Raw genomic sequence first — 9811 nt, forward strand, 5'->3', positions numbered from 1 at the left:
AATATGCTAATTTGACCGTGCAATGAGTGATGTCTACAAAAGACTTATACAATAGTACCCATATAGCGAGCATTAGGTTAGTGGATCCCAGACTATAAAAGCCTTAGTTCACTAGGCATAAAGTCCCCTAAGAACTTAATAACTCGAGTACTAAAGAGCCCACTCGTGATCAATTATACATAACACTTATTTTTTTTCTTTTTCTCTTTTTTTTTTCTTTCCTTTTTTTCACAAATTACTGAACGAGTACGTTTCGCTCAATCTCGCTCAACCCTAGACTACTCATATAAAATGAGTTGGCTACTAGCCATTTGACACCTATCCACAACTACTAGCAATGAAATCCAATTTCTCCAATTTTTAAATATCCATGTTAATTATTATTAAGAGAATATCCTAAATTCTAAATATAAACAAGCGATTAAACCTTGAAAAACAAATAAACCATGACCATGATCTAGCCCTCAAGCAACCTATAAGACTTAGTGAAATACAATTGTCTCTAGCATGCAAATTAATTCGATAAGACTTAACATCACTAAATACAACATCACTACACTAGCATCACTATCACAAATCAATCGGAAAAATCATCTAAGGGATCATGTTATTATGCAAATGCATGAAACTATATGAACAAACTATCATAAAAAACTACAAAAATAAAAAAACTACTATATGGCAAATATGCAACTATATGCGCTAAACTATCATGAATATGCAAACTATATGTGACTCACACAAAATATATTCCTTCAACTACTACCCCTAAACTTAAAATATTCACTGTGCTCAGTGAAGGTAATAGTAAGGAATCAGGCATACCTACTCGGAATCAGGATTCTCACCCCCAACGGGTGGAGTGTCAGGCGTGTTTGGAGGTGGATACACGGAGTCCTCACCAAATACTGGCCACTGGATGTCAACACCTGTGGCCCTGAAAGCAGTTCCTAATGCCTGGGTGAGATCACATGCAAACTAACTATGGATGTCATGCATCGCTTCCATCCTCCTCGCTAGATGCCTATACTGCGCCATGCTCATACTAACTCCAACATCTGCCCTTGCTTCCTCCTTCTCCTATTGCGATAGACCAGCCTCTTCACCCAAATGAGATCTCCAAGCTATTCTGCTCAACTGAGCTGCCCCAGCAGCTGGCCTCCCACCAGGAAGATGGTCAAAAGAATACCCAAGCCCCTTCAAATCAGGCTTTCCTCCATCCCACTCTTGCATCGTCAACAAAATGGTGCCGTCAATCGGGGTACTCGGGATCCGGAACTGCTCGTGTGCTGACCAATGAACACCAGCTGTCATACACAACTTCGTCACAATGGATGTATAGGGTATAAAACCCGTAGTACTCCCTCGCAAAAATCTCAGAATACCTTGGTGAATAACCATACGAAGGTCCATATAGTTACCCTGTAGAATACTCTACAACAACCGTGCACGCACCACAGTAACATCATGCACGTGAGAAGATGGCATGATGTTAGAACAAATAAACAAATTACATGCACGTGAAAACCTGTTCATGCACAAAGCAGGGAATGTGGAATAATCAATCGTGCCCCTCTTAAACTTCCAGTGAGTCTCAGGCACACACAGAGTAGCAACTATCAAATCTAAATCAAACTCCTCCGGAGTCTTCTCATTCTAAATATCCTGACCGTGCTTCCTCACAGGCTGATCAATCACCCTCCTTATCGCCTCAGCACTGTACTCCACCGTCATCCCCTGAACCACAGTGAAACAATTCTTCTCCACCTTCATATTAGCATAAAACTCATGAACCACACTCATGGGCATAGCAGCGGGTGCCTCGTATAAAGTAACCCAGCCCATCTCCAAGATCATCTCCAACAACTTACCATTTTTCCCCGATGGCAGAAAACCACACTCCTTTGCTATAGGCTTCGAGAGAAGCCTCGTATATTCCGCTTCAGCCTCGGGAGTTGAAAACCTTGGCCTCACACCATCTGCACTCGAAGAATCAGTGGTGCTGCTGCTTACTTGAGTTCGCTGTCTTTTGGGTGCCATTGTGATTGAATAAGAGAGAACAAAAGATAAGTGTTTGAGAGAGAATTGTGCTTGAGAATTTGAGAAGTGAGGGAGAAGTTTGTGTATACGTGTGTGTATATATAGGAGGTTGGAAGAGAATTAGATATGGAATAGAAGTGGGAATTAATTATGGGAATAGTGGAAATAATAGATTTGATTTGGAGAGGGAAATTTGGGATGTGGAAGAGTAAAATTCGGGTAGAAATTGATTTTTGGAATAAGTCCCCGATTTTCTCTTTTCCCAGCTGTTATTATTTTTTTCAGATTCAAGGGGCAGCGCTGCCACGCGCTACCTCAACGCGGGCGCGCCGTGCTTCTGACTTTTAGAAGTGATAATGGAACTGAATTCAATAATGGCACTATGGAAGAGTTCTACAAATACAAGGGAATAAAAGAGGAACTTTCCGCCCTTGAAACTCTACAAAAAAATGGAGTTGTTGAAAGAAAGAATAGAACTCTCATAGAAGCTGCAAGGACCATGCTTGAGGAAGAAAACTTACCTACCTACTTCTGGGCCGAGGCTGTGCAAACTGTTTGCTTCACACAAAATGCAACATTGATCAACAAGCATTGTAAAACACCATTAGAGATGGTGATGGGAAAGAAGCCAAATTTGAAGTACTTTCACATTTTTGGCTGCAAATGTTTTGTTCTCAAAACTCATCCAGAACAACTTATTAAATTTGATCTAAAAGATGATGAAGGCATTTTTGTTGAATATCCATTATCAACAAAAGCCTTCAAAGTTTATAATCTAAGAACAAGGGTGGTCATGGAATCTATTAATGTGTCTTTTGATGATAAGAAGATTACAGGTCTAGAAGATGCAGATGACCATGAAGAATTGAGATTTGGAAATGAAGTATCATATGCTGAACAGTTGACTCTTGACATTTTGTCAGATCCTAATAATCTGACAAATCCTGATACAACAAATTCTGATATCACTCTAAACTCTGATGGGCCATATGACAGTGGCAACTCTGCAAGAACTGAAGCACATGTTGAGGGGGAGAAACATGACTCACATCAAGGGTCAAGTGATTCAAATCAATAAACTTCAGTAGATACTCCATCAGATTCTGATTCCTCAAATACTGATGAAGCAAATACTAAAAAGTACTGGAAATACTGATTAAGGGGGAGCATATGGAAATAATAGGTACTAGGAAAAGAGAAACAAGTGACTTCTTGGATCAAGGGGGAAGTTCTACCTCAAGAAGTCAGCTTCCTTCTGCAAGAAAATGGACTAAGTCACATACACCTGACTTAATCATTCGAAATCCTGATAGTGGTGTCAAGACTAGAAGAGCCACTGAGAATGAATGTCTCTATCATTATTTTCTATCTCAAATAGAACCCAAGAAGGTTGAAGAAGCTCTGTAAGATGCTGATTGGATCATAGTAATACAAGAGGAGTTAAATGAATTTGAAAGGAACAAAGTCTGGACTCTTGTACCAAGACCTAAGAACAGATCAGTAGTTGGTACAAAGTGGGTATTCAGAAATAAAACTGACAGTGAGGGCATTATTATAAGAAATAAAGCAAGGCTGGTTGCAAAAGGCTATTCACAGCAAGAAGGTATTGATTATGATGAGACTTTTTCTCTAGTTGCAAGTCTTGAGGCAATCAGAATTTTTCTGGCCTATGCTGCTCACATGAAATTTAAGGTGTTCCAAATGGATATGAAGAGTGCATTTCTAAATGGTGAACTTGAAGAGGAAGTTAATGTTGAACAGCCTCCAGGGTTCATTGATCCAAAATATCTAGATCATGTTTACTTATTGGATAAAGCACTTTATGGACTAAAGTAAGCTCCAAGAGCCTGATATGGAATACTTGCTCAATTTCTATTGGAAAGTTGTTTCACAAGAGGTACAATTGATAAAACTCTATTTCATAAATACCATGGCAAGGACTTTTTGTTAGTACAAATATATGTTGATGATATCATCTTTCGTTCTACTAATGATAAACTCTGTGAGAGATTTACAAAGCTAATGCAATCAAGATATCAAATGAGTATGATGGGAGAATTGAGTTATTTTCTGGGTTTACAAGTAACAAACAAATGAGGTATCTTGATAAATCAAGCAAAATATACTAGGAATTTGCTCAAAAGGTTTGAAATGCAAGACAGTTTAGTTGCAACAACTCCCATGGCCACAACAACCAAGTTAGATTTAAATATTGGTTCATCACTAGATATAACTAACTATAGAGGCATGATTGGCTCAGCCCTATATTTAACTGCTAGTAGACCTTATATCATATATGCTACCTGTTTGTGTGCAAGGTTCCAGGTTGATCCAAGGGAACCGCATCTGTTAGCTATAAAGAGAATTTTTAGATATCTTAAAGGCACCATTAATTTTGGATTATGGTATCCTAGAGAGTCAGTCTTTAAGTTAATTGGAAATTCAGATGCTGATTTTGCAGGATGCAAAATTGACAGGGAAAACACCTCTGGAAGTTGCCAATTTCTTGGTGGCAAATTGGTTTCTTGGTTTAGCAAGAAACAAAAGTCAATTTCCACATCAACTATTGGAACTAAATATATTGCTGCAGGAAGCTGTTGTGCTCAACTTCTTTGGATGAAGAATCAGTAATTGGATTATAGGTTAGAATATTTTTAAATTCCTATATATTGTGATAATCAAAGTGCTATTGCAATGACAGGAAATCCAGTACATCATTCAATGACTAAACATATCAGTATAAGGTACCATTTCATAAGGGAACATATAATGAAAGGTATAGTGGAATTGTACTTTATGCCTATAGATAGCAGTTAGCAGATATCTTCACCAAACCACTCTATGAAGCCACCGTTACCAGATTCATGAATTGGGTATGATCTCAGGACAATTCTCAAACTCTGATGAAAAACTGTGATTTGTAGTTGATAATTAGAGTGTGGTATCTTTATCTTATATATCAGGATATTTGTTAAAATCTGATAGTAGTGTTAAACTCTGATTCCATGTATTCATGCTTTTTGTTGTTAAGTTATCAAGTCAAGTTTAAATCCTGATAATTGAACTCTGACAGTAGTTGCATGCTAAACTCTGATTATGTGGATAAGTACTGATATTGGTCAAAGGTGAGTTGACTGATGAATCCTGATAGTAGCTAGTTAAATAATGATATTTCAAATGCTGATTGACCATAATATTCTGATAATATTTTAAATTTATTCAAAATACCTTTTGTCAGTATTTTAATTAGAGAAATATGATGTAGAATTAGTGGGTAAATTTAAATTGATTACATATATTAATTGATGGAGTGAGAATAGGAAAAACGATTGGGATTTCACAACACATTACCTTGTGTAACTGCGCACGTATCTACTGTACAATAAAACACGCACCATGATTGCTCATTTGACGAATGATAACATGCCACGTGTCCAACTAGGTTGAACAGTCTGTGTAAGTAAGAGTAAAAGTGTTAAGTAAAATCAATTTTTTGATTTCTAATTATCACTTTATCAATATTTGATTATCTTTTTACTCTCTTACTTCTTTTTCTCTCGAGTTTAAACTATGAAACCTTAATCAGTTTATGAGTAAATTTCTAACTAGGAAATCATGACTTCATCTTCTAAAATAACACTGTTTATTTATGGTGGTACCAAATTTGTCACAAACTACTATACAACTATCCTGGACAACTATGGGATAAATCCTGATTTTCATATCTTCCAGGATTTCTTAAAAGCTAGTGAAGTCGTGTATGCTCTCACAACTCCAACAACTATCTCTGAAGATCAGGTTCTTGCTTTATGGAAAACTAGTCTGTATGATGATGGAGGTGAAACAGGCACTCCAAACATCATTTTTGAGTTTGATAACAAGTAGAGGGTTGTCACCCCTCAGACAGTGCATGATGCTCTTCAACTCCCAACTCCCACTTCTTATACAACATTTATGGGAGATACTGTAATGAGAAGATTCTTCACAGAAATTGGCTATGACAAGGACATGAAGAATCTTGGTCATCTGAAGAGAAATGGGCTAAGGAAGGAGTAGAACTTCTTCTTTGATTGCATTACAAAGGCATTCAACAACAAATACATAAACTTTGATGCCCTTCCAATTATGACACATCAAATTGGATACTCTCTAATTTATGGTACGCATTATGATTTTGGTAGAGTAATTTTATGCTTTATAGGGGATAGATTAAAAGCTGATATGAATATATTATATTATGCTAGATTTTGTCAGTTAATTTTTAATGTATGTTTCCCTGACACCCCAATCTCTGCTAACCAAATTGTGTCAGTTTTTAAGCTCACCAAGAGAGGTTTTTTTGATCTTATTTCTAAAGATTCAGAAAAGATTGCTCTAGCTCCTTTGAGGTTGCCAGTGATTGCCAGGAACTTGCTAATTACAAGGCTTCGTGAGACTTATGGTTTACCTAACCAACAAAGTGCTAAGCTGCAGGCTATAACAGTTGGTAACCCCTGTAGCTAACCCTAGCACTGCAACCTAAACACTTCCTCAAACATAATCCACCTCAGGTGCCTCCTAAAAGACACATGTTGTAAAAAGGAAGAAACCAGCAAAAGTTGAGGCTAGAGTTATTATTTAGATTGAGAACCCACAGGAAATTATTGTCCAATCTGCTAGACCTTATGGTCAGATAGCAAGTGCTACAAATACTGAAGGAGCACATAAGAAGGGTTCATTAAAAACATCTCATTCTTGTAAGCCTTCAGAATTTGTTAAGAGAAAGCTTGTACTTGCTGAGTCAGAATCAGATGATGAGGACAATGCTACCTTATCTTCAAAATTCAAGAAGATAAATCCTGGTTCTATTCCGAGTCCAGTTGTACTATCAACTAATGAGGGCAGTGATGCTATTCAATCTGATTCAAGCCCGAGACTAAGGACCAAGAAGTAGAAATTGGTCAAAACCTACATTGCCCAAAGTCTGATACAAATCAAGAAAGAAATTGCTGAGAAGACACATGATACAACTACTGGTACTGATCAGTGGACTAGCCAAATTACCGATGCACCTGTGATCATTTCTGATTCTCCTGCAAAGAAGAAAAGAGTGAGGGAGATCACTCATGAGCAAGTAGGGGCATCAGTCAAGAGGCTACAGAGACCGAAATTGTTTCCTGGATCAAGCACACAAGAACCTGTACTTTAAAGTAGTACACCAGACTTTATACAAGTAGAGCCTCTTGCTGAAAAGTCCATTCAAGAATGGCATGATGCAGCAACTGCAAAGGTAACAGCTGAAGCTGCCAGAGTCAAAGACATAAAAGCAGCTCAGGAGTTAGAAACTGAGGAGAGGAGTACACAAGAACCTGAATGTCAAAGTCATCCAACAACTCCTGCATCTCCTGCCCCACAAGAACCATTGCCTCAAAGGGTAATGAAGGCTTAACTCCTGATCAAGTTGTCTTAGCAGTTGATCCTGAAGGAAGGGCACATCCAACACCAACATCAGCTGAACCTCTCTCGATTCAACCCTTCGATGTATACACAGAAGTTGATCCTTCAGAAGTACAAGGTATTAATACTGATTCATCTCTATCAGCATATACTTTAAATACTGATTCTGAATTATCAGCATGTCCAACGAATCCTGATAACATGAATATGATTAGACCTTTACAAAGGAATACCTCTAGTCATAGGATCACAAACAACTCTTCTCAGCCACCACTTATTTCTGTAGGACAAAATTATCTGAGCCTTTCATGTGTGAATGAGAGAAAAGATTTAACGAAAAACAGAACTAAAGAGAGGCATGATTCTTACCTGTTAAAAGGAGAGGTAGTTGAGTGTCAGGATTCAGTTAATCCTTGTGAGGAAACTCTGACTATTAAAAGTCATGAGATGAGTGGTGTGAGAAGTGGTGAGACTACTTTAAAAGAATATAGAGATTTAAGTGTTCTTATTGAAAATTTTGCAGGTGCACATAGTATTAAAGATACAGCTGCTAAACAACAGTCTATAAACCATTGGATAAACTCTGCTGTGCCAAATGCTGATACTTTCCCTGCAGGTCTAAGTGCTGATACTTTCCTACAGTCCACTCACATTTCTATGTCATCCACTGCAACAATCCCTGTTCTTATTGAAGGACAGTCAATTCAATCTATTATTCCACTATTTGCTGCAATCCCTGTTCTTACTGCAGGACAGTCCACTCATTCTATAGTTCCGTCATCTTTTATTCTCCCTGTACTGCTGGTGATATAAATACAGGACAATCCATCATTGCAGAATCACCACAGCACTCCCATGGTACTAAGTTTCTGGAGATAAATACTGAAGCTCCACCTCATATGGCTACTATTCTTGAAGAATCTGTACATGAAAGTGTGTTTCACGATGAAGAGGATGTTAATGTAGCTTTAGATCCTGATGAGGATCTTGATGAACTTTTCTTTCCTGAAGACATGCCTAAACATAAAAAGTAAAGGAGATTAGATGAGCTTGATGTAAAGAATAGTATAAAGTTTTCTGATGCTGAATGGAATTCTAACTGGAAGGATGTTTCTTATCCTATCTCTGTTGCTAATGCTTCTCAACATTTGGAGAGAGCAGAGCAGATTATTACAAATCCTGATGTTCTGACACATCTCAAGGCTTCTACACTATTGATTAAATCAGTTCTGCATACACAGTCTTAGGCCAATACTCAAATTGATAAACTCAAGGAATCCTTTCTTGAAACTAAGATGACAACAACCAAGGAAATCCAAAAGCAATTAGCACCTCTTATTGCTAGATAAGACAAACTGGAAGCCAACCAAGTTAAGTTGGAAGCTACTCAAGCGAAGATGTCTAGTCAATTGGATGAGGTACAATAGTCTATGGAGCTTATTATTTCCCTCCTACTTGGGGATGATGCCAAAAAGGGGGAGAAAATGTTGAAATCTAAATGTAAGCAGCTCCAGTTGACAGATGTTGATGACAAGGATGGTCCTGGTGGTGACGATAGTAAGAAGGAGTTTATTTTGAAGAAACAAGGTGGAGATCTGATTGGTTCTAGTAGTGCATTTAAAACCACTAGTCAATCTAGACAAGGTGGAGAAATGAGGAGATATGGAAGGCAAGTATCAAAGATTGTGCAAAGTAAAGAACTGATTATGGTTAAATCTCGAATTCTAAAAGTCGCAAATGCTAATGAAGACCAAGGCATTTTGGAGATAGAAAATGGTGCTAAAGCAAGTCAGTATCTGCAGATTCTAAAAGTAAAAGGAAATAGAACAACTCTATTCTACAAGGATCCAAAGATTTAAGCTTTTGATTATGAGGTAAGTAGAAGAATTTTTGAAAGAGAAAATTATGGATTTGACATGGAACAACTTAGGCTTTTGGAAGAAGAATACAAATCTTGAAGTCAGCAAATACTGATGTTGTCTTACCTTATGAAGATATTCCTGGTAGCAGACCTACAAAGGGTGTGGTAATCAAGGAAGTCAGTCAAACTGATGTTGAAGGGCATTTAAGGTCTCAAGCAATTTTAAATGCTGACAGGAGTTTTAAGGGAAAAGAAAAGATTGGTGAGAAGTCAAAGGCAAAGCCTAAAGCTAAGTCTAAGTCTAAGAAGAAATCATCATCTAAGAGTTTAAAATTACCAACACTAATAGATCCAATCTATTCAGTAATTACAGCTTATGAAGATGCTGATGATCAGAAGATACAAGAAGAAGAAGCCAATCAGTCTTACAAAAGAAGAAAGATGATACTTGGAGCTGATTGGGCTGAAAAATTG

The sequence above is a fragment of the Apium graveolens genome, chromosome 8 (genome assembly GCF_009905375.1).
Source record: "Apium graveolens cultivar Ventura chromosome 8, ASM990537v1, whole genome shotgun sequence".
Classification (NCBI taxonomy): Eukaryota; Viridiplantae; Streptophyta; class Magnoliopsida; order Apiales; family Apiaceae; genus Apium; species Apium graveolens.